Consider the following 26,506-nt stretch of genomic DNA (forward strand, 5'->3'; position numbering starts at 1 on the left):
AACACAAGTCCATTGTTCCCTCCCAGATGGAAGTTGGAGTTACTAAGGCAACTGCTCTAATCCTCCTTTTTACCACCTTTTTCACATCACTGGCCTATCAAGTATGCTACCTTTTAACTCATAAGCTCAAAAGCTGGTCGTCTAACTGGCTGCCCTAATTAGCTACGATTTTCACACTACAGACAACATGATGAACTAATCGAAATTTGCAAAATAATGACGTACCTCCAGCAAATATTCCTCCTCCTGAGGCCCAGTCTTAGAATAACAATAATGAGAGCATTATTAGAGAAGGGCATTAAAATGCTGCACTGCTGCTAAACAGAGAACTTAATTGTTCTGGTCTTGTCCATTGAATCAACAACCTATTGTTGTGGACTTGAAAAATAAAGGACTTGAGAATGGGTGCCATGATGATTGGTCTGTGGCCATACCGGCACTCTGTGGAATTGTTTTCTTTTCAAACTCTTGATGGACTAGTAGCTTTGTTTAAAAGTAACATAAAAGGCGATTGTCTGAACTTTAAAAAAAAAAAAAAAAAGTCCTATTTATTGAAATCCTTAGAAGCAGTTGCATGCATTTGTTCCTGGCCCCTGAGATAAAAAACACAGTGATCATAATACCACCATTTGTGGAGTCCTGTCACCACTACCTACAGTAACTCGAGATAAGAGACTGTCTTTTCTAGCTACAGTAGGAAGGAAGGAAGTACTTCTGAGCAGAAAGCAGGAATGACGAAAGGTCAGATCCCGGAGAAAGCTCATTACTCTCTGAAGGGGGGACTTTAAAATGTGAATCTAAGAACCCTGTGTAACTAACTGCAAGCAGCTTTTCCTCCCTGCCCACCCCACCCCCAGCCCTTGAGATTCCTGCCTTTGGTGAAAGACAATTAAAATAAAATGATTATTAAAAAACAAAGACGACAAGTCTGGGGCAACCTGGAGGACAAGAGACCTAAAGGCTTCCAGGTCTCTGTGCTTGTGCTCACCTCTTGTCTGCAGCAGGAATAATAAAAGCCTGGAGTTAAAGGTTAACTACTGTAGGATTCTTAGCAGGAGAAAAGCCCTGTTTACACATTGGAGAAGTGTCTTCCATATGGAGCCATGGCTTGCTTTCTGTGAGGTCAGGCCAGGAGCTCCATGTGGAATGGTGGAGTGGGGGATTTATTTTGTTCATAGTATTGGGGGTCTGTTTGTTTTTTTAAACCAAGTGAAATCTGTATTATATAAAAAATGTATTGAATTGTAAATAAGACCTCTTACTTCGTTCAGCCTGTGCTCTGCTTCATTCGTCTTCATCTTGTTAGGCTAAATTAATTAACAATCTCACTGCTGCACACTTTCTCTTTTCATTACATCAGATAATGGTGGGCATGTGGAGAATGCCCTCCACACGGGAATTCTGCAACTGCAAGGCCAGGGAGAGTTTCTAGTTATCAGTGTAGCAAGATTCTCGCTAAGCATTCATTTGGTGTGCCTTTTAGAGTTAACAATCAATCAAGCACCCAAATCCTTAATATATTATTATAAGAAAACCAGTTCCAAATAAAAGAAAACTAAACTAAAAGGTGCAAGATACTTTAAACACACAGACACACACCACAACCAAGTCTCACTGTGCATTGCACCTAAAATAAACTTTCCAAATTTGGCAGGTGTGTTTTCACAACCACACCATGAGGCTGCACGGACGGCTGAGAAGACACACCCTGCACTGTTCCGCCCCCACTTTGGAATGTCTAGCATGTGATAAATGCATGATTAGAATCGCACTGGTCAGTCCCATTATTTTAAATCTATGAGTGCAATGTGGTCAGGACTTTTGTAAGTTTCCTTTTCATACTGAAACCCTGTGGCATCTGGGGCTATGCAAATGGACAACAAACCGTAAAGCCCTTTTTAATCTTTTCCCTCATCAACCGGTGCTTCTTTCTCCAATCACAGCTTTGTGCGTGATATCTTTCTGCTAGCATTTCTTATTTAATTAAAACAGACACTGACAGAAGGACATGGATTAGTACTGTAATGATGCATTTACTCAGATTAATCGGAGGCTCCTTTTAGAGTAATGGCTTAAACAAAGAACAAAAGGAAATTGTTATGAAACAGCCTTTTATCCCAGGCAAAGGTCGCATTATGAGGTTTTTAATTTTGTCAGCTTCTGTTATGCTTTGCCTTGCTAGTGGAACATGAGAAGTGCTTTTACCCCCAATAAAGCCAGTTATTATAAAAACAGCCATTAAAGCTGCAAATTAAAATGTCTGATTTTAAAACAGGTTACTTAGCTTTCAGAATCCTCTAATTAGCATGTTGTGCATTGTTGTGAAGAAAAGACGACTAAAAATGCTAATGACCTACCGCCAGGTGACCAGCACTGCAGCACAGAATAATAAGGTCCTTCCCAAGGAACTGAATGAGTTAACTAAGGGCAAAACCATAAGGACCTTCCCAAGGAACTGGGTGAGATTACTAAGGGCAGGATCTAGTCAATGTTCCTCAAGCACAGCTCCAGAAACAGAAGGCCATAGCTTCTCAGAAGTATTCTGCAAGGCTCTGCCAATGTTCAGAGGACTTTCAACCAGCACCTTTTTATTTCGTCACTAAAATGAGAGCAGACTTCTTTCTCCCACAAAAGAAAAGAAAAGGGAAGGGAAAAAAAGAAGGGAAAGGGGAAGAGGAAGGGGAAGGGGAAGAAGGGGAAGAAGGGGAAGAAGGGGAAGAAGGGGAAGAAGGGGAAGAAGGGGAAGAAGGGGAAGAAGGGGAAGAAGGGGAAGAAGGGGAAGAAGGGGAAGAAGGGGAAGAAGGGGAAGAAGGGGAAGAAGGGGAAGAAGGGGAAGAAGGGGAAGAAGGGGAAGAAGGGGAAGAAGGGGAAGGGGAAGAAGGGGAAGGGGAAGGGGAGGAAGGGGAAGGGGAAGAAGGGGAAGGGGAAGAAGGGGAAGGGGAAGAAGGGGAAGGGGAAGGGGAAGAAGGGGAAGGGGAAGAAGGGGAAGGGGAAGAAGGGGAAGGGGAAGGGGAAGGGGAAGGGGAAGGGGAAGGGGAAGGGGAAGGGGAAGGGGAAGGGGAAGGGGAAGGGGAAGGGGAAGGGGAAGGGGAAGGGGAAGGGGAAGGGGAGGAAATAGCAGTGCTTTACAAAACACTGCAATAGCCTTCTGATTCCCAAGGTCAAAGTTCGAGGCAGAATCATGTGCCCAATAAAACTAGCTCTGCCTCTTGTCAACCAACCTTACTTCTTGGGTAAGCTGGACCTGCTGGGTCTGGAGTTAAATTTCAATAGCTCAGTCTATAGTCAAATCATTCGTCTACACTGTGCTACCTTTAAATGGCCCAGAGGCAAAGTGGGTTTTACTTTTCTAAGCCTTACCCTGCCCTTCCCCCAACACACACATTCTATCCAAAACTATTTTTTTGGTTAAAGTTGCTCTTGACTAAAAATGTTCAGTCATGTGTCATACAGTGACAGGGACATGGAGTTGCATAGCCGTACATGGCAGATGCAAACAGTCATCTCATGAGGTTACACATCACACTAGCACACACAGGGTCTCCCTTTCACTATCCAGACTACCATTATAAGTCTGTAACTCACGTCATGTGTTCTACTGTATGCACTCAACTTGATGGCTTACCTGTGTCATTCTTTATAGATTACATAATTCCATGTTCTAGAAAGCTACTCTACACTGAGTCCATGCACAGACTGGGGAGGGAGTACCTTTAAAATTCCACAAAAAGAATAACTACTTTTTCTACACAAGTACCACTGAATGCTTTGCTCTCTGAAGTTTCTAGGTCCAGCGTTGGATAATGTTCCCTTTTTCTACATCCTGGCAATGTGAAACAAATTGTCAGTGGGATAGCAAGAACTGAATAACTCAGTATCATTAATGAGGGTAGCTCAGTTAAATACTTCAGAGACAGGTTATCTGAGATTATATGAAATATTTATGGCTACAAAAACAATGGAAAATTTGGTCATTGCAAAACTTAGTAGCTTAAAACAAGTTATCCATTCGTGTATTTGCAGGCCATCTGATTTTAGATGAGTTCATAAACTTAACTTGAATGGCTGGGGTTTTGGTAATCTAGGATGGCCTAGTAGGAACAAATGGAGTCTCTAAACTACACTCCCTACATCTCGTCCTTCATTAGTAGAGCTCAATCTGACCAGTCTGTAAGCCTCTTCATGTGAGGCGTTTGCTCACACCCCATTAGCTAAAGCAAGTTAAATGACTAATGCTTCCCAGGAGGGAAAGGATACTTTGAAATTTCAAGGCAAAGGCTTTGAATATGAGGATAAATAGAGAATAATCAGGTCTTTAAAGTGTCAACACTAGCAAAAAAGTCAAGGTCATTTAAATGATGTCCAAACCTCTGCAGAAGAAGCTTCCAACTCATTGTAACTAATGATATCTAGACAGCAACTCAGAATTGACAGAATTTCCAATTTGATAATGAGAAAAGCTCTTCACAAACAATGAACAAACAGTCCTCTCAGATTTTGTCCCCACTGATTCCCAGTGGGGAAACTTCAAGTTTGAGGCAATCCTAAAATGTGGCCTATACAAATTCAATATGTATTGTTTATGTTCTGATGGACTTGAACTAGCTATACCTTAATAAAAGAAGATTTCAAAACTACAAATTTCTGTAGACCAGAGTCTCCCACGCTACATATGTTATCATCTATGGAAAGATATAATACAGTGGTTCTCAGGTTGCGACCTGTTTGTTGTGACCCCTTTGGGGAATCTAAGTACCCTTTCACAGAGGTCTCCATCAGGAAACATATATGTTTACATTGTAATTCATAACAGTAGCAAAATTACAGTTATGAACTAGCAACAAAAATAATCCTATAGTTGCATGTCACCACAACATAAGTGACTGTATTAAAAGACCACAGAATTAGAAAGTTTGAGAATCACTAATCCAACAGGAGATGAATCTATATTTTTCTCAGCTCCACATCTCAAAAAATTGTTTCCTTCCACATTAAGGGGGAAAAAAAAAGAACAAAACAAACAAAAAACCACTAAATTGTAGTCCTTTGCTATAATAGTGTTTCAAAACTACATGATCAAAATTAAATAGTATTTTTTAATTGTTTTTAAACCTCAATCCATAGCACTCATAAACCTACTGCTCTTCCATTGTCTTTAACTATGATCAAGGAGAACAAAGAAAACTGACCTGAAGGCATCTCACAAGAAGGTACACTTGAAGGCAATTAAGAAGCTAAGTTGGCACTCTGTAAATTCTGTTTCTGATCTTAGAGGTGAAAAAGTAAGAAAGGTGTCCACAGTGACTGTACTGTGCCCACTTTCTCAAGTTGATCTGGCATAGACACTACATAACTCTAGTGTCATACTTAAAGCCAATCACCAGTGAATCTACTCACAAATACCTACCCAGTAGTAGGAGTGATAACTATGCAGGGTTATTAAACCCTGTGGCAAAGAAAATCTGATCCTATAGCATTACAGAATATTTTCTCCTGTGAGCAATTAAAACAGCAGAGTAAGTATCCAACATATTCAGACACTGATCCCTCTGAGCCAGCACTGATAAAGGCTGCCAAAAGTAAATAAAAGCCAATGAGATGGAAGAGTAGAGATCAGAATACAGAGGTGGGATAACTTCTGCTACTGACATTTTGGGAAATCCATATGGAAACCTATAACAATATAAGTTTCCTAAAGTTATTTATACACACACACATGTATGTATGTATGTATGTATGTATGTATGAAGTTACCATATAATAGGAGGCTAATACCCCAACTAAACACCACACACTACCAAATAAAAGTACCAATACCAGGAATGAGTTACCTCTTTTTGAGCCCTTGACCCATGGCGTCCCAAAGTCCTCCAAACATTACAGGATATTTTTAGTGCTTTTTAATTATCCTCTGGACGTTAACAGTGAGATTCTATTGTTGAAGACACCACATACTTGAGTCATAAACATAGGAAAATCACATTGGTAGTGAACTGGAAGCGTCATCCCAACTAGCTAGCCTTCACAGTGCTGGAGGGTGCTAAGCACACTACTAAAGAAGAAAGGTAATCACCAATTTCACCCAGCTGTGAACCCTGTGAGGGAGCCAACCACTTTCTGTCTAGATTTAAAGCCTTCTCCACAAGATGGAACTCATAGTTGGCACTTGTAATAGAGAGATACAAAACAAAAAACAAAACCCACCATAATCCGATAAGTCATGGGCCTTTTCGGGTAAGCTACTACTAGTACTTTGCTAAACAAACATAACATTAAAAAGACTCCTAATGACTTTCTGTTATATTCATAAACCAATACATCATTCAATCCACATCAAAGACACTTCTTGCAGTAGAAACACAGAGAACCAAAATTGGACAACATGCAGAGAATAGAAAACTTTGGAATCTTAGCCCTAAATGGAACATCTGTATCATTCCCCTCCTCATCTCGAGACATTCACCGAAAGGGCAGAAAGATTGTAAGTGCCAGAGTCAGTGGATGACTTCAAAAAATCCAGCATTTTCCAGACACAACAGACAGATGCATGTATGAACTCATGGCAATGGTGGAAGTATGCACAAGATTTCTGTAAGCTCAAGCCAGATAAAATCCTAGCATAGGTTCAGGGGAGGTGGGCAACTAACCCCACCCTTACCTGAGGAGTATTGGCATTTGGTAGCTTCTGTGAAAGATAGGGAGATGGCTTGAATAAGAATGGTACCCATTGGCTCATATGTTTAAATATTCAGTCTCCAGTTGGTGGGACTTTGTAGGAAGGAGTAGGAGATGTGGGCTTGTTGAAGATTTGTCGTGGGATAGGGTTTGAAGCCCAGATCAAGGATTTAGAGAACAATATTAGTAACTGGTCTAGAGATGATTCTTTGATTTAAAAAAAAAAAAATGTGACTATCTACTGCCTCTTTTCCTGAGGCTAAATTGAAAAGCAATGACTTAATTTCTTCAGTAAAGGAGATTTCAAGACAACTTAATATTGACTGTATTGTATGGTTATTAGTAATCATTTTCATGTAGGTCTACAATAAAAAAGAGCAAGCAGGACAAAAAGAAATACAAAATGTACAGTTTGAAAAGTAAAAGAGCATCAAGAAAAATTGATGTTGGAGCCAAGGCTTGTGCTGAGCAAGATAAGGAGACTTAAGGAAAGACCTGATTTCACCTGATAGAGGAAGGGACACCCTCAGAGCAAGACCCCACCCAGCTAAGCTTCCATCTTGGGAAAAGAGAAAGCTTAAGGAATTTTTTGCTCCAAAAAGCAATGGATGCTGTTGCAAATATGATTTAAGGGTTGCAGGCTCATCATTTCAAGTGGGAATTATCTCCATGCAGTTATGGCTTTAGAGTCATGAGGATACATGATAATGGGGTTGTGGACTCTTTCTCCAAAGTTAAGGAAAAGCTGCTGAGGCCAAAAATATGGCAGAGAAGTCCCTGCAGAGAGGCCCTGAGAAGTCATTTTATAAAAATGTCAAAGGGAAGCTTGGATTGTGTTGAAGACTCTAAGACATTACCCCAGAGCTGTGGGGTATCTGCCACCAAGAACTGAAGAGTGTGGAACCAGCCTAGAGAAAGAAGTGTGTTGTAGGCAGCAAAACTGGAAAGAAGAGCTATCTAAGCCCTCTGACGTCAGTCATGGAACCACAGGATTTGGAGTTTGCCTTATTTAGTTTGATCTTGCGTTGGTCCCTATTTTCACACTATACCATATTGTGTTAACGTTTCCTCAGAGATTAAGACATTCCATACTGCAGGGAAGCTACTTAAGCAGGAAGGTAAACAAGTCAAAATAGCTTGAGGAAGTCCCTGAAACTGACCAGATTCACTAGACTCATAAGCTGAGAGCTCCTCTGAAACTAGAGGAACAGAGCTGCAGAGAAGACTGAGGCCAGATTGGATACCTGAAAGAAGCAGAAACAAATTGAGCTGCCTGGAGGAGGTTTAAATCCACTAAAGACATTCTCCAACCTGCTGAGCTGCCTGCAGGTCCTCACTTTGTGAGCTGTTACCCATGTTGGAGTAGGTTTCGGTGAAGCAGTTGTCTTTTAGTCACCTCTGCTCCTGTTGAGCAACCCCAATAACACTCTTTGGTTCACCGAGCTGTACTTTGGTGTATCTGGTCTGTTGTGGGTTCACCCTCCAGGGTGAATAGATGTGTGTATTGTGTCTCCTCAGGAAAAGTTTTGTCACACAACATGATTGGCGCCTGAACAGGAACACAACAGAACCAAAGATGAGTGCATGGTCCTGGCCATCTATGGTTAGCAACTGAGGCTGTTGCTCAGCAGGCAGAAGGAAGAACATCTATGAAGGAAATTCCAATAGAGTTGTGCTTTCCTACATAGTGTAGGTTTGTGTGCCTTTGTGCTTTGGCAACGGTTGCAAGTTTCTTACTGTGGATAGTGAGATATGCAACTAAAGCTGAAACATCAAGATTAGGGGTATCTGTGGGCAGAATCCCAGAATGGTAGTCTTCAACTATGTGGTATGGGGTGGCATGACTGCTTGATGAATGGGGTCTACCATGTGAATATGGAAACACCCTGAAAACAGTTAAAGGTTTAGAGGAAATCGTTCAGTCTTTGAGATTAGTGTACAAGGATCAAGAGTGTTGAGTATCAGCAGCAGCAGGAGAGGCTGCCTGACCTCTGACCTGTGCAGTTAAAGATGCATCTGAGGCTGAGATAGTGCAGGAATTTGTTTATGTAAAGGAACAACTGCAACAAGAAAGGGAGCTGAGAAAAAAAAAAAAAAAAAAAAAAACCTCTGAGCCAAGCAAAGCTTCATAGATGACTCAGACCAGACCAAATGCCTAGAAGAAGCAGAAACCAGCCAAGCACCCAGAAGAGGTTTAAACCAACTAAAGTACCTAAACCTGTTGAGATGCATACCACTGCAAGTATGCTCCAAGTTCCCAGATTTGTGAGGTGTCACCCATGCTGCAGTAGGCTTTGGTGAAGCAACTGTCTTTTAGTCATTTCTGCTCCTGTAAGTAAACCCTCACCCATATTCCTGTAAGTAACCCCAGTAAAATTCATTGGTTCACCAAGCTGAATTTTGGTGATAGTTGTACTTTGGTCTATGATGGGCTCCCTATCTGGAATGAGTAAACGTGTGTTGTGTCTCCCCAGGAAACACATTGTCACACAACATACCCATTCCCACCCTTTTGTAATGGCAATACATATTCTGTGTCATGGTATGTTGGAAGTATATAATTTAATTTTCAGGGGGTTGCAATTAATAGTACATCAAGTCTTATAAGAGGTATTGCACTTTGAAACAGTGTTAAAACTGTAAAAGGCTATAAGGATTTTTGAAATTTGACTAAATGCATTTTGCATGATATGGCCATGAGACTATGGGGTCATTGAGTGGAATGTTGTGGTCTGAATGAGAATGTCTTCATAGGTTCATGAGTTTGAATACTTAGTCCCCAGTTGGTAAAACTATTTGGAAAAGATTAGGAGATACGGCCTTGTTGGCGATCTGACATTAGGAAAATTCAAAAGCCTCCCACCATCCCCAGTGCACTCTCTGCTTCCTGTTTGTGGATGGAATATGAGCTCTCAGCTGCTGCCTGCCTGTTGCCATGCTCCCCACCATGATGGTAATGTACTCCAATCCCTAGAGCTGAAAGCCCTGAGGGAACCTTTCTTTTCTAAGTTTCCTTGGCCATGCAGTCTTAATCAAAACAATAGAAAAGTAACTAACAGGGGCAGCTTGGGTTTTCTTTAGTGGGTGACTTCTGGTTAACTAACTACACTTCAGGGTAAACCTCACTCCTAAGAGTAGCTGGCCAGTGCTAGATGGGGAGTAGGGAGTTAGGGAGGGAGGAGTGCCACAGCTTCTCTGGATATTGAGGCAGGGGTAGATCTGGAACAAGTAGGAGAGGAGGGAAGGTGGATATGATCAAAATACAGTGTATACAATTCTCAAATAAATAACTAAGATATTATTTAGAATACATAAAGACCAGCAAAGCCCACTACTGCATCTAAACTAAAATAAAAAGGAAGTGCTTGCTGAAGCTCACCCAAGTGGAGAAAAGTGCAATGAAGCCCACGTAAGTGTTCTCACTCTTCTACATCAGTTTACAGCTTAGTTCAATGAGGATTTTGTTTTAAATCAAAGCCCTAAATTATGGTTTGTATTTGGTCAACAAGGACAGCACTGGACAAGCATGCAGCTTGCACTGGCTTTCCATGGTCTGATCCATCCAGATGCTCCATCCTCTCACCTTCATCGAGTTTCTGTCATTGGGACAGCAATCCAAGCTCACAGAACAGAGGAGGGAAGGGAGTCCCCACAGGAGTCAAGTGGCATTGTGCCCTCACTGACACTGGGTTCTAAATAAACAAACAAGCCTCATTCATGAGCTAGGAAGGAATGTGACTTGAACTTGAAATTCCCACTAAAAGGCTCTTTGCTTTGACAGACACGCAAAATGAAAAAGAAGCAGAAACCTGTGGTATGAGAAAAGGAGAGAGCCATAGAGGAAAGGGTGGAAAACGGAAAGTCACCTCTGAGTATCCAGTACCTGGCACATAGCACAAGCCCCAACACCACATTGATTAAAACTGTCACACTTTTAGAATAGACAAGGATTCAAGACAGTGAGTACATGTGCTCATTTGTAAGAAACCACTGGCCACCACACATGCATGAAGCCCAAACCTGAGACTTCCTAACTTGGGCATCAGTCTGCTTTTTCACAGGAGGAGAGGAATGTCTCTGGACCTAGAGACAAAATGGGGCTGAAACTGGCCCCAAGAAGAGACTTTGGGGGATTTGGGTGCTACACATGGCTCAAAATGACCAGGAGCTGGGAGGGAAGAGCCTGAAAGAAAAGCTGTACCATTCACTGTGTACAGAGGAGTTCAGATTAATTCCCATTGGGTGCAGAAGCCTTCTGTTTAGTTAGCACCTTCACTGACATTTCCAAACCTGCTGTTCTCATACGCTCAGCGGACTGTTCTAAAAGCCTTACAAGAAATAACCAAGGCAGAAGCAGAACGGTAACCCTGCTATTGTTTTGACCAATGGAGATACCCAGACTTCTCCATCTTCTCTATCCCAACTTCCTCCATATCTGTACCCCACCCCAAACAAAGACAAGGCCAACAGATACTGTTAAGTTGATGTTTCCGAATACTTTAAGGATAAAATAATCTCTCTCCAGTTACAGTATACACTTAAATTTCACAGTCCTCCAAGGAAAGGTAAGCTTGGAGTCCTTTGCAGGCTAGCAGGTATATATGACCGTCAACTTCTTTAACAAAGCAAGTGTGTTCTTAATTACAAAGCAAAATGCAGATGTATAAGAAGAGAAAATTATGACTAATCGCATTTATGAACACAGATACAAAACATTTTTCAATTTTAACAATTCTAAAACTAAAAGAAGGTAGTTTCTATGCCATTTCTGCTACATAGTTCAGAAAATCTACCAGTAATGACATATTTACAAATCAAAGAAAAAATCTAAGAAAAAAAGAAAAGGCCTTTATAAAAGTTCATAGTTATCAGGAAAATGTCAACATGTATTCCCACAGAAGACAGGAACAGTATCTTTGCTCAGGAAAAGAGGAAAATCTTCAGACTCCTGTTGGAAGAAATACCTCAAGATCTTTGAGAAGAGGAAGGCCTTACTAAAGTCAAAGCCCACATGCTCTTTCTCTTTTGCGGGGAATCTAAAACACTAATAGTAAAGAAGCCGAACAGAACAGTGTGCACACAGAGTAGAAATGTAGTGCAGAAAAAGGTTTTGGTCAAAAGACTACGTTGTGCCTATGTGAAAGCTATAGGTGATAAGAATGAAAGGTGGCAGGTATGTTAACTAGTTTAATTCTAACATTTCACACTACATACATATCACGTGTTCTGCCAAATTACAAATAATTATAACTTGTCAAGCTAAATAAGATTTTAAAAATATTATGTAAACCTTAACTAGTTTTTAAATGTAAAATAAAATAGCAGGTCTCACCCAAAGTAGGTAAGATACACTTGGGGTCCCACGCATATCTGTATGAACATGGTGAACAATCTGGTAAAAGACAGTGTACAACATTAAGTAAAAAGCAACTTAAAATCACAGAAATGTCCCATCACTACTGGATGATTTGTGTAAAGACAAACTGGAGCAGCGAATAGTGGCTCACATCTGTAATCCAAGCACTTGAAAGCTAAAGGAGGAGGACTGCAGAGAATCTGAGACCAATCTGGGCTATGAGCCTGAGATAGTGTCTCAAGAAAGGAAGCAACAACAGTGTCACATCCATGAGGGTGGAGGGAAGCTCATGGGCACAGTGCACACCATTTCTTCTTTTCTCCTCATCCTTGCCATGTGAATGTTTAAACAGGGATAATAATAAAGCCTCATAGTCTTGCTATGTGAATCTCTTTGGTCAGCAGTTTGGGAGTAAGGAAGATAGATACTGAAGGAAGAAAAGGGGAAAGAACAGGAAAAGTGTCAACAGAGAAGATAAGAGCTTCTGTCAGGGCAGGGCTGGGTTGAAATTCTGGGTCATTTGAATAAAGGGTAAATTATTCTTAATGACTAGAAATAAGGCTTCACACCCCCTGTCTCTCAGGCACTCCTATGGCTCAGGATATTCCTTCCAAACGTGCTGTGGGAGGGGTGAACAGGATGAGCTGATCCTAAACCACTCCAATGTGAGTGTTACTCTTCTAAACTAATAGTCAACATCCCAAACTCTGATCAAGATCATGTCCCAGTCCTCCACACCGCTGAGACTTTTGTCTGAGAATGTCAGATCTGAAGGCTGTGCTTTTCAGGCCCAGAATGGCCAACCTACAGCACTGGCACTGTGAAGGCTTGCAGGGTAAAAAAGAGCAGATTTGATTAAGAATGTACTAATGAAAAACAGGAAATCCAGGATGCTATTTCTGATGATATTTTTAATTTTTAAGCAAAAAAAGAAAATCTTACAACAAAAAGGTCCAGTGTATGTTGACAAGAAGCACATAGTAGCCTGGTCTTTTCATGTGTGTTTCAGGTCCTATTAAAACACACAAATGGAGAACTAAAAGGCTATGTAAATAATATATATTAAAAGCCTCTCCTTTAAATATAATTTATAAAACAAATGGGCTCTCCATAGCTACATGCGGAGAATAATTTTTCTCTCAAATGCAGATTATTTTTTCCACACAAACATCAAAATCTGTACTACAGCACTTATTCCTGTTTTGTTTTTTAAACTAATAAGATCTGTAATTTGAAGCAAATCCATTACAGTTGATCTTAAGTAGAATTATATACTAATGAATAGGATTAGCATATGAAAATGTCACACATAGGCAGATGAAGTACAGGGCTCCTATTCTTGTAGAAGGCAGACAGCTAAAAAAAAAATGTCAAACTGAAACAGAGAAGTTAATATTCAAAACATAATCAAATTTGAACTTCTTTTATTTAAGGAAAGGAAAAGCATACTTTGAACCAAAAAAGGAAAAAAATCCATAAACTTTTCTATTTTCAAAACAAAATAAGCTGAAAGTCTGAAATTTATCTAGCTATATCATCTTGTTTGCATTCTGTTCTTTGACAATGCTAATAAAATCATCTGGCAGTGGCTGTTTAAACAGTAATGACTTTCATTACATCACCCACGCTTCCTCATGCTGCTGGAAAGTGAAGCATAGTAAATAGACCACAATATGGGGTGAGGATGTCAACACCAAAATGGTGTTCCATGTGGTCACCCTATATCAAGAGTGCCAGTTTTCGTTGCATTTATTTCAAGTGATAAGAACCAATTCAAATGGCTTTAATAAAAGTAACCTACATGCTCACATAAATGAGAAATCCTGGCTTCTGACAGTGGGACGAAGTCCCAAGATGATCTAAATAAGAGACTCTCTCTTCCTCTCCCTCCCCTCCCCTTCCCTCTCCAGGCCTATTCCCCTCTGTAAAAAATAACTACCTGCATCTCTATCTTAGTAAACTCAGTAGAAAGAGTGCTTTCTTCTCACTATTTGGAGAAAATACCCCAAGATTGAGTCCTTCTGTCATGACTTAGAAGTTTATTTCTGTGTTAATCTCTGTGTCCAGAGATTCCATTAACATGGAATGCCCATTCCTTAGGACTTAGGGCAGGTCAGGACATCTCCACCTTAGCTACCTAGAGCATATGAAAGGCTTTCTCCTAGGAGAAAGCTAGGGAAATGCTACATAGGGAACTCAGGAAACAGCATAGTAGATAAGAGTATGTTTTTCTAATAATGGGGGTGGGAGTGCAAATCCAAACTATTTATCATAACAGTAGCTGCAGAGCAAAGGTTTCTCTGAGTTGTGTCATAAAGTCCTTAGGACACAACTATGAACCAACAATTCTTGTTTTGATTACTTCAGTTCTGTGCTCTGGATACAAAGATGAACACATCAAAAAACTGCTTCTGTCCTCCTAAGTTTAGATTTATGTAACACAAAGATCTACAGGGGCATATGTATGTATGTATGTATGTATGTATGTATGTATGTATGTATAGATATAAAACATACATACATACATACATACATACGAGTGTGTGTTAAAACACATATATATAAATATATGTGTGTATACATATACTATATGTGTATATATTTGTGTGTGTGTGTGTATATGTATATATGTATATGTTCATCTTGTGTTTTTTGGTATTGGGTTTGGGTTCTTATTTTGTTTTGGGGGGAGTTGTTTGTTTCTTTGTTTGAGATAGAGTCTGGCTCTATAGCTTAGTCTGACATTGAAATTTTGATCATCTTGCCTGTTCTAGGATTATAGCCATGCACCATCACAACAGACTGCCATCATGAAAATTTTCTATTCATGGGCTCCAAGAGCTACAAAAACTTCTCAGAAACTTCTCTATGATGTCAAGCAAACCTTTACTGTGAATGAATGAAGAGTCCATGTAACCTAACCACTTGTGGTTGTTCTTTGAGACAGGGTTTCAGTATGTAGCTTTTTTTGCCCTGGAACTTACTATGTTTACCAGGCTGGTCTTGAACACTTAATTTTAATTGAAAGACTTAAACATTTTTAAATATATACAAAATAAATATACAAAATATTTTGTATATTTTGAATAAATATACAAAATATTTTGTATATTTTGAATAAATATACAAAAGCACAGTATATTAAATTAGCATTTAGGGCCAGTGAGACAGCTCAACAGATGAAGGCCTCCATGCCAGGCAACCTGAATTCAATTCCCAGGATTCATGTGGCAGAAGGAGAAAACTGATTTCAGCAAGTTGCCCTCTGGCACACACACACACAAGATAAAAATGTAATTTAAAATATGAAACTACTTTGCCTGTTTATATCTTGAGTTGGCGCAGTCTTCCAAGTCCTATGTAAGGAATTTGTATGTTATAGAATGGGGCAATGCAAGAAAGTCTGAGGAGAGTATAAAGTCATTGAAAGATGGGCTTGCTAAGGGACCAGAGAAAATTTCCATTAATATCAAGACCATTCGCACCATTACTTGTGCATGTGTTTTAAAGCACTGAATGCACATTGTGGTAGTGATAGGGTATAAACAACATGGCCCATGGCACAGCCCCTAATCCTTGAGTAGGATAAAGAGTATGATAATAGTGAGATTGGCATGACAGTCCCTCCACTCCCCTGACTCCATCACAAGCCCCAGATTTTCTTCAGCATCTCATAATATATAAAGCACTGTACATTTCTACAGATGTTTTGCTCAATTCATCTGCAAATGACTTCTTTACATGAAATAATATGAAAAACCAAGCAGTGCATGTAAGCCAAGCTGGATGTAAAACGAGCAATGTGAGTTTGGTGCATTATGGAAAGGGTTATGCGTATGGGTATCTTAGAATAGTGCTTAACTAATTTGCTCAATAATTGCAAATTGTGTGCTTATTGAATTGTGGAATTATATAACTGTATGTTATTTAAGATGGATTAGATATGTTATTTCTGCCTGATAGAAAGAAATTCGATCAGATCAGATCAGAAACTGACAGAAAGGAATGTTGGTAAAAACCACTAAAAAAGACCAATTCTGAGAAACACAAGAGAGAGAAAACACAGCAGGAGTCCAGGTAAAGCAAGATCGCAGACTACCAGGGACTGGCCTCAGACAACACACCAGATTAGTACAAGTGAACAAACATGTTTGTCAGAAATATCCAAAGACATGCTAGTGTGAAATACATGGCAATAAACAGGAAGCCTCTGATACTAGCTGGTTCTAAGTATCAAGAGAATTTTGGATGAAGATACTGTATACATATAAGTATTTTTAATGTCCTAAAATTTTAATGCATTGTATTATTCAAAACTAGAAGATTTTGAGAGCTATAAATAATATATGCTAGAATACTGTGGTGGTCAAAATATTTGCAATATATAAAGAATGGAACTTTCCATATACAATCTGTGGCCAACATTGTAATGTATGCCAAAGATACTCAAGATATATGTTCTTCTTTATTATTTATATTTTAGCAAATGAATAATAAAATATGAGGAAAGTCTCCTACATATAATGGGAAGTACTTTTAATATTTGAGAGGCCATATAAATTATCTGCTTAACTGGGCAGGTAAAATCTATACCGCCTCACCATAAAAATAACTGGGCGTCCACAAGATTTCAGTTCCCTTGTGGCCAGTAAATAAAACATCTACCATTTACACAAATACACCATGGACTATGTAAGCAGAATAAATGGTCCATCATGAGGGACTCCAGAAAACCTCCAGCTTTTCTGATGGTCTAAATGGTGTTGCACTGGGCAAAATAATAGGAAAATAATCTAGAAAGAAAAGATACCTCCTGGGTACACCAGTTGCTGCATTAAAACAGTTGAGACATGAAGAACATGGCAGAGATTAGTTTGGGGTAGTCTTTGGTTTTTTTAAATAGTCAGCAGAAAGCTTAGCAAGAGCCTTCACTGTTTATTTGTCCTAACAAGTGGCTCTTCGAAAAAAAGTGGCGTCCTCTCCATGTGCAATGAGCAAGTCACCAAACTTACCCCATGAGCACTGTAAGTAGGTCAATGTAACGATGGCACCCTGGCTGACTCCCTCCAATGGTAAACCTAAAGAAAACCTACTTGTCTGTTGAGAGCCACATGTCCATATGCAGACCAGTAATTAACTCACCACCAACTCCTGCAAACCTTCCTGTAGACAAGAATGGTGACCTTCCTGCTGGCCAAGATCGTGTCTTTAACACTTTTTTTTTTTTTTTTTTTTTTTTTTTTGGCAAAGTAGCATATACAGAATTTTCCAAGGTGTGTCTGGTACTGCCGATGACATTCTAGAGGATCTCACTGATCATAAAACATACTTGGAAAACTGAAAATACTTGGAGGGCAAGGGATGGCTAATTTGTGCTATCAAGAAAAGTCTAAAACTGTTCAAATTACAGAAAGCTACACTTGATCAAAATGCAGAGATATATCTACACCAGAACCCCTATAACTAAGGCACAGGGTGGACAACATGAAAGAGTGGTGGGAAGACTGTAAAAGCCAGAAGAGCAGAAATCCCTCTGTGAGACTGTGCCTATGAGAGAGAAGCTACACTCATGAAATCTCGACAACATGGATACCTAAACATGACTGGAACAATGACAACACCAACTGACATCACAATGTACAAGAAATCTCACAGGGTCTCACCTCTAGATAAAGACCTATAGGCAATTAATGGCTGATGAGAGAGGTAACATCAGTCTTCCTCAGAGATGAACCCCCTGATTATTTAATACCAAGTGGTCTACCCTGAAAATGTATACATACAAGCAACACTACATGGACTCAGCAGGTTGTAATTATAGGCTATTCATGTGTGTATTACACACATGCATGAGCTCTCTCTTCTCTCTCTCTCTCTCTCTCTCTCTCTCTCTCTCTCTCTCTCTCTGTCACACACACACACACACACACACACACACACACACACACACACCAATAAAGAAAAAGGGGTCTTGAATTTGAGGAAGACTATAATGGGGAAAAAAGAGAAGAGAGAGGTAGGGAAATGATGTAAATACAATACACAAACATATATACATATACATCATTATATATACATATGAAGTTTTAAAAATAAAATAATTTAAGATATGGAAAAAACAAAAGGCTGCCTCAGTTTAATAAATGGTGGTTAATTGTAAAATCTAGACCTCAGGTATGAGCAGCACAAGCTGCTTCTGTAACTTGCCACACTACTCTCCTGTCAGTGACCCATACCTTACTCATTGGTCAATCACTGACAACAGAGTTATTGGGTGCTTACTATCTGTCAAGCACTCCAAGCAACAAAGAATCAGAGGTTTGAGGATTGTTTGGATTTTTTCTCTTTTAGGGAGCTATGTAATCTATAACAGTATCATAACCAAGCCCTTTAAGTCTAACTTGCTAGTAAGGTGGGCAGGATAGAAGACAAGGAGTCCAAGATATCCAAGATAATACAAGAACAACACTATCTGCATTACTCTGAACTGGGCAATAAAGTGTTGAAGCCCCCTGTGTAAATTTGATGCTTCTTCATAATAAACAAATTCATCTACCCTAATGTAGGACTTGCTGTGAAATATGAAGGATTCTCCTGATTGAAGAGAAAAAAGTGAGCTGGTCTGTCTGTCTGTCTATCCATCTACTCATTTATCACCTATCTATTTATGAAGCACTGGGGATAAAACCCAGGATGCCTTACATGCTAGACATGTGTTTGGTCACTAAGCTACTTCCATGTCAGGGCTGCTTCTGATGACAAGGAGTTAAGCACTAACACAGATCAAAGACACTACCAAATACACAAACACTTTCAATCCAAGTGTATTTGAAAAATTCAGGTATTAAGACTAACCATGATGATCTAGTGAACAAGAAAGACAATGGCAAACTGTACTTGGCATCCCATTCAGACTACCTGCATTGCCTCCTAGCCATCCACATCCTGCCTTCCCCATTAAAGGACACTACACTGTGTTTTCTATCTGAAAGTTTCAGATACAAGACTAGAATATACAAATCAGCAAAACCTTACCTCCAATGTGGTGGTAGGGTAAAGAGCTCATGTTCAGGCTCTTACCTGACAATATCTTGGTCTTCAGAGTTTAAAATGGTTCTCATCCCCAAAGACCAATACAAATACAGAGAGTGATAGAATCAGATCAAGACCAGAATGCAGTTGAGAGAGAGAAGAAACATATTTTACTGAAAATGTGCAACAAATTAATTTGGAAAAGAAAAAAATATATCTTAGTATCAACTAATTCTCATATCTGAATCTATTTTTCTTTATGTAGTATCCCAACTACTCTCATAAAAAAATACTAATATAGTTGTGGATCACAATACCCTAGACCTTGTACAGATATTAGTACACAGAAATTACCAGTAATTTGAAGTTATTTTCCACCTCTTTAGGCAGAGAGTCCTTCACTTGACTCCCCGGGCATGCAATGTTCAAGTGCTCCACCCATTAAAAATCATTCCTCAGTTCATTCTGCAGCCAACCAGTTCTTGTCTAACTCACAAAAGTGTGAAGTATCGTAAAATATTTTAAAAGCTCTTTAAACAAACTCAAACATTCCTGATGCCACTACGTTTTAAAGAATGATATAGTTAAAGGAGAAAATTGTACATTTCCCAGACTGCTCTTCCAGGTGGTCCTTGTACATCACTGGATACTCACTGAGTGCCTAGAGTCAATCCCTATATTACCACCCTATTCAATCCCTATATTACCACCATGGCATTTCAAAACATTGTCCCCCTCACACAGCACCTTATCCTGGTGAAGCTGCTAGTGTGCCATGTGCTCGGATGGAATCACGCCCCACAGGGTATACAGGGTTCTTCACCTCTGCACTCCTGGAATGGGAGCACATTGCTTTGCCTTATTTACATCAAAATGTGTAAAAACCAATCATTTTAGGCAAGTCATGGTGATCCTTACTGTGTCCACTCTTCTGTTAATAGAGGAGAAGGAAAGAAAAGAGCCTGAGAGCCAAACACCTTGTGAGAGACTAGAGAGCTTAATATTGAGAACTTGTGACTCCCACAAAGGCAGCCCCAGGGAGCTTGTCACCTTAAAGCAGATGCCTCCAATGCCTCCCTGCCAAGCAGAACATAACAAGAAGCTTTAAGAACAGGGAACCTGGAGTGAGAGAATTGGGAGGAGGAAAGAAATGTGTGGCTCAAACCTCACTTGTAACTGACAGACATCTTTACATACTCGTAACAAAGTTTAGTGAGCCAGATATCCTTGGCTTTCACTTCCATTTATTTCTGTGAAACCTTTAAAAAGAGAAGTGGATAAAGTTGGGGGAGGGGCCAAGATATTAGGGGGGGAAGAGGGACACTGGATGCCAACTTCCAGCAGCTAAGCTCATGCACCTTCATCTAATATGGGAAGTTCAACAGAAGGGTTTTACAAGCTGGCACCTGCTTCCAGGGTGAGATGCACTGTCGGTCCTTCCTAAGTGACATATTTGTGCGCCCACCCAGCTAAACAAATGCTCCTTGTCACTTTCACTTAAGACATCCTCCCACTCCAGTATTTCTCAACAGTAGAGGCCAGCCTGGCCCCTAACACATGTAGTCTACAGAGCACACTACCCACCCTACAAAGGGAGTATTTACAGTAACTTTGCAGGTTCCCGGGGAATTCTAGCACATCCATGAATTAAGTCAATATAAATCTCTGCTAGTCTAATATCTTCACTTATTAACCACTGCAACTTCACACAAAATGAAACCATCCAGTGTGTTCTCTCACCAAGTGTTCCAGAGTAGGGCTGCTAGGTTATGTGCATATTTCTATGTGAGATGCTGTGGCTGTCTCCTGCCTATAATACGATGAACTCACCAGGATGATTATCCAATTACAGCATGTGCTCACCACACCACACATTATGGTTTTGTAGCTTGTTTGCCCTTAAGTTACAAAGATTTACACAGCATTCAAATAAGCGGTCTATACACACTATAGTTAAAATATTATTGCAGTTATATGTGTTTCCATATAAACCAGTAATAACAAAACATAGTTCTTTCTTCTCTGGGGTAATATTTTATTACAATTAAATGAAAATATGAGTTCTGCTGCTTCTCTGAAGACAAAATTAAAACAACAAAAAAAGAATACTTGAAGAACTAGAGCAAATTATAGCATGGGGTTTGAAAAAACAAAAACTTCTTAATGCAAAGGTTAACCAAATATCTTGTTTTATGTCTAAAACAAGAGTATTACTCACCTGAAAATAAGAGAAACACACACAAACAACAACAACAACTTCCAGGCACTTGACATCTATCCTGAGGAGAAGCTGGGTCTCTCTGGTCTTTCTCCTGATGTTTGGACAAGATGGCATCTCAGTCCTCCCCACCCCATTACTACTGTGCCATGCATGATAGTGACGATTTTTCAAGCTGCCCACCACAGTGGAGAGGTCCCTGTACCTGGAAAGTTGTTCTCCACAGAATTCAGTCAGAAAACATTCCAATGAGTGATTCCCTTGGAATTTAAGAAACATTCCTCCAAAAGGGGAAAGGGGGCACAAAATGGGTCTTTAAAACATTTCTGGGACTTCTCAAGGTGCATTCAACTGAAAAGTGTTTCTCAGCTCTGCCTTTAAACATTATTAGGGAATGCACTGTATCTTCACCAAGACTCAGCTATCTGACAGCTGTCATGAAATGACTGTTCTTTTCCTATTCTGACCTCTCAAGTTCTGTCTCCAGCAAAAGTTAAGCCATGTTTGAAACAAAATGATTAAGATAAGAAAGAAGAGTAGAGAAACACTCCAGAATAACTATAAATTGAGGGAACAGTAAAAACCAAAATGACTAAGACTGGCATGCTTGTCGGGCCACGACGATTATTAAGATTTTTAAAAGAATGGTGGTTTGCTGCTTTGTCTTGTCTAGTTTTGGATGGCATTTGCTTTCCATGGGTAATGAAAGGGAACTTAGTAAAATCTTCCAACAAGAGACAACAGTGACAGATTATGTTTTTCAAAGGAAAGCCTAAAAAACATGAAAATGTATGTTTCTCAGTCCTCATAAAATTTCAACATTGGCTCTGACATTTATTTAAGGTGACAGTTTCTATGGCAGAGGGGTGTGCTTGGCACAGCTCCCCATACACATTCATGTACTTTGGAGCAAATGCTGCCTGGCCTGTCTAAAGAAAAGATAGCCGAGAGGAAGAGTTAGATGTAATTCGGGACTGCAACTCCAGAAAAGTTCTGACAGACAAGTTTCTTGAGGAAAGGGGAATCTTCTAACTAATTTCTCTTCAGTGTCCAGATCCTCTCTCTGTACCAAGATAAACAAGTCAAGCAAAAAATTAATTTAAATTTGTATTGCATTTCAACCTCTCTGTGAATTTGAGGAGTTATTTCTTAGTAACTTCCTTTTGGGCTAAATATTGATTACAATATAGTGATCCGTGGCTTTTTCCATATGTACTTCAGTGCTAATCATCAAAGGTATCCCTAAGAAGAAGAGACAACATACCAAGGACATTATGTCTTTCAAGCTCAGTGGCACTTAACAGATTCCTGGGCCTCCAAGGCCTAACAGATTCAGCCAAGACTTTTCACACAATCAGGTGAAGAGGCCCCACCAGTCAGCAGATGTCTAATTCAGACAACAAAGAGAGTATCTTAGTGACAATGTGAGAAGAAAAAAACCAGCAAGATGGATGTAGACCCATTGGACCGTGTTTTTCGTTTTGCTTTGCAGAATCCAGCCTCAGGTCTGACGAGGGCATTATCTATACTCGAGCAAATATGAAGATAATTGTCACTTTTACTTTATACGTAGCCCAAAATAAAATACTCAGAATACCAGCCTATCAGTGTTAAGCAAGATAAAACATCTTAACTCTCTCTAAAGCTCTAATACTTACACAATGTCTATATGTTGATATTCTTGTTTTAGAAGAAAGAAAGAAAAAGGGTTTTTTGTAATATTATTGGGCAGTTTATCCTTTTACCTCTATTTTCATCTCTAATTTCATCTCTAATTTAATATTAACAATTAGCAAGTATAATTTTATTGCATAAGATATAAAAATGTCCAGGAGCTGGAGAGGTGTCTAGGCGTTAAGGACCAGTGGCTGCACTTCCAGAGCACTTGGGTTCAATTCCCAGCACCCATGTAACAGCTTACATTTATCTGTAAATGCAACCCCAGGGGAACCAATGCCTTCTTCCAGTCTCCACACAAGGCACACAAGCAATGTGCAGACATGCATGCAAGCAAAAACACCCAAACACACAAAAATAAATAATATTTTAGAATTAAATGTATGATGTGTTTATAACGTGCACTTGTTCTACTTTGTAAAAGTGCCGATGTGTGGTCACGTGACCAATCCTAATTTCCACATTTGTTACTGGTGTTCCCATCCCTGTAAGTTAGCTTTTTGTTGTTCTTGCTTTTTAAAGTAGTGTCTTAAAGATGTAGCCCTGGCTGTTCTGGAACTCTCATATATAGACCAGACTAGCCTTGAACTCACAGAGATCTGCCTGCCTCTGCCTCCCAAGTGTTGGGATTAAAGGTGTGCAATAGACACCTAGTCTGAATGTTTAATCTTTTAAAATTTCCATTACTTCACCTAAGATGAAAGGAAAGAGCCATAAAAACGATGCAGAGACCCCACAGCTAACTTCAGTTAGAGTACAGTTTTGACCTAGAATCAGGAGAAATGTGATTGCTCTGTCCCCCTTTCTTTTCCATAGACCAAGATTAAATTTCAAAAAAATATATTTTTTTTTTGTTAATTTGGGCCCCATTTCAACTTTTAAACAGAAGATGAGAATGAAGACAGCTTACAGAGGCACTTAGCACTGGAGTGGGAGCACGGTAGTGATCAGTCAGAGCAGGTTAGACATCACCCGGCTTACTTTCCAACCATCTGTATCAAATATGCTTCATTAAAACAGAACCATATGGAAAACAAGCTGGCAATTAGCAGAGCTTCTGCAAGCGCCCCTAGCACAGTGGCCTGCAGACTGTGAGAGGAACCCATGACCTCCTACCTCCATACTGCTGCTGTGGACGACCTGGCAACAATCCCTGGACTGGCTTCATCCACAACACTGCACTATTGCAACATACCACTGAGTTGCTGAAATAAGTACAGATGAAATAATAGTAAGGATGTTTTAAGCTTTTTTTGTAGTCAGATTGGCTGCTTAAGCACAGGCACATTGCAATCAGCCTCTCAGATGACACTAACAGTGTACAAAGTCCCCCAAATCCACATTCAAGGTATATAAGTCACTCAGTAGCTTTACACTCATTAGCTTAGGTCTCCTAGCTGTAGAAATAAGCTGTGATGCCTAGCTCCTGCTGGCATGATAAACTATCAGGCCTCAGGAATTGACTATAATGATATGTGTAAAAAGATTGCCATGAAATAATTTGGTCTCCAATCAAGAAGTATCCATGACAGGTATATATTCTCAGACACTATTTATCTTAGGGTTTCTATTTCTAGGAAGAGAATCATGACCACAGCAACTTTTATAACTGGGGCTGGCTTACAGTTCAGAGGTTTAGTCATTGTCATTATAGCAGTAAACATGGCACCATGAAGACAGACATGGCACTGGAGAAAGAGCTGAGAGATCTATATCTGGATCAGCAGACAGAAGAAAGTGAACTAGCTTGAGTATATGAGACCTCAAAGTCCACACCCTAGTGACATACCTCCTCCAACAAAGCTACACCTATTTCAACAAGGCCACACCTCTTAATAGTGACACTCCTTATGGGCCTATGGGGGCCATTTTAACTCAAACCACCACACTATCAAGCAAAGAAGCAGTCATTCTAGTCATAAAATGTAGCTGGAGATAGAAAATGCATGGGCCTGGATGAGAATAATGAAGGTAGAAAACAAATTGGCTCAAGGCATGGTGCTATGGTGCCGACTACAGAGATAGATCAGTGGGTATGGTGTTTGCCATGCAAACATGAGGACCTGAGTTCAATCCCAGAACCCTTGACAAAAGCCAGTTGTGATGGTACACACTTGTAATCTCAGAGCTGGGAAGGTGGAAACAGATGGATCCCTGGGGTTTACTGGCCAGCCAGACCCCAATGAGAGACTCTCCTTCAAAAACTCAAGGTGAACAGTACCTTAGGAAGGACCCCTGGTTCAACTTCTGCCCTCCACACTCTCAGACACATATGGGCACACACACACACACACACACACACACACACACCTTTTAAAATGAATATCTTATCATTCACTTTCTTCCTATTCAGCATGGTTACACATCATTATTTTGCTTAACTACTTTATCAGAATGCTCCAATAAAAAAGGGTGTAGGTTGCAAATCTAGCTGCCACCCTGCTCACTGAACCATGGGCATGGACCGTAACTATCATGGGAGAAGGCACCTGGAAAGAAAGGTTTTACCAACTCACCCAGACCCAATGGGATAGACTGCGTCCACCAACAGAGAGGATTCTTTTCCTCTCATCTATGCACACACAGCACACTCTGTTTCCTACTGCCCGTGTTCCAGTCCAAGTCTGGAGGTTCATCTAAACTCTTTTGTATCTTCCTTCTGGATCTGGACCAAATCTCATACTTGCTTTTCTGTAGCCTATTCTTCCTATAAAAGAACAATTGTTTTTTTTTTTAAATATATATATATATATATATATATATATATATATATATATATAAATTATATCTTGATTCTCTCTCAATACTCGGTAATTTTCTATGCCACTTAGAATGAAAGCTACCATCATGGTTATACTTGGGGGCTTGGTTTGGGCCACCAGCTATTTCTCTGACATTACTTCCAACTTCCTTTTACTGTCTCCTTTGACTTTGACTTTCTCACTTGGCAGGCAGAGCTGAAGTTTAGGCTGGAACTGGAGGAGGAGGTGTGAGATTCATTCATGTGGCATTAAATGGCACAAGGACAAACCAGAGATCCAAGAATGACCATCGAGAGAAAGAGTGGAGTAAAATCTAAACTTGGAAAAGCCTATTTTTAAAAAGAAATGAATTGATTTAAAACATTTACTTACTAAAGCCTTCTGAGTATCTCCTACATGTTGAAGACTGTGCTGAGCCACAGATAGTCAATATTATCAACAACCACTGAGTTAAAGGAATAAGAACTGAGAACAAAATCAATAAATATGAAATTTAGGGATATTCAGTAGTCTTAAAGTTAGCAGATTCACTAGAGTTAGATTTTTATGGACAAAGAGTAAGGAAATATAGATATAATGCAAAGATAATTTTTAAGAAATTTTAATCACACAAGGAAGAAAGAAAATACTCTGAAAGTTAGCATAGGTGAGGAAAAGTATCTTAAGAACTATTAATGAATTGTGCACATGTGCTTTAGTGATCACAGTCAGTATTGGAATGTTTGTTCTACTTATAAAGTATATGCATAGGAACTATTATAACTGATTTACTACAAAAGTAAGTTT

General features: G+C 39.7%; 1 protein-coding gene across 9 annotated transcripts in view; it reads right to left on the reverse strand.

Moving 5' to 3' along the window:
* The window catches only part of Sox6 (SRY-box transcription factor 6), a 586,344-nt gene that overhangs the window by 369,267 nt on the left and 190,571 nt on the right, over window positions 1–26,506 (reverse strand). Inside the window, exon 1 of one of the 9 annotated variants that reach the window (XM_076941362.1) lies at window positions 10,259–10,353. The exons of the other annotated variants lie outside the window; for them this stretch is intronic. The gene's annotated coding sequence lies outside the window, so the exon portion shown is untranslated. Of the gene's footprint in view, window positions 1–10,258; window positions 10,354–26,506 lie in introns of those variants that run through there. 9 annotated transcript variants of the gene reach the window in all.

The sequence above is a fragment of the Arvicanthis niloticus genome, chromosome 1, assembly GCF_011762505.2.
Source record: "Arvicanthis niloticus isolate mArvNil1 chromosome 1, mArvNil1.pat.X, whole genome shotgun sequence".
Taxonomy (NCBI): Eukaryota; Metazoa; Chordata; class Mammalia; order Rodentia; family Muridae; genus Arvicanthis; species Arvicanthis niloticus.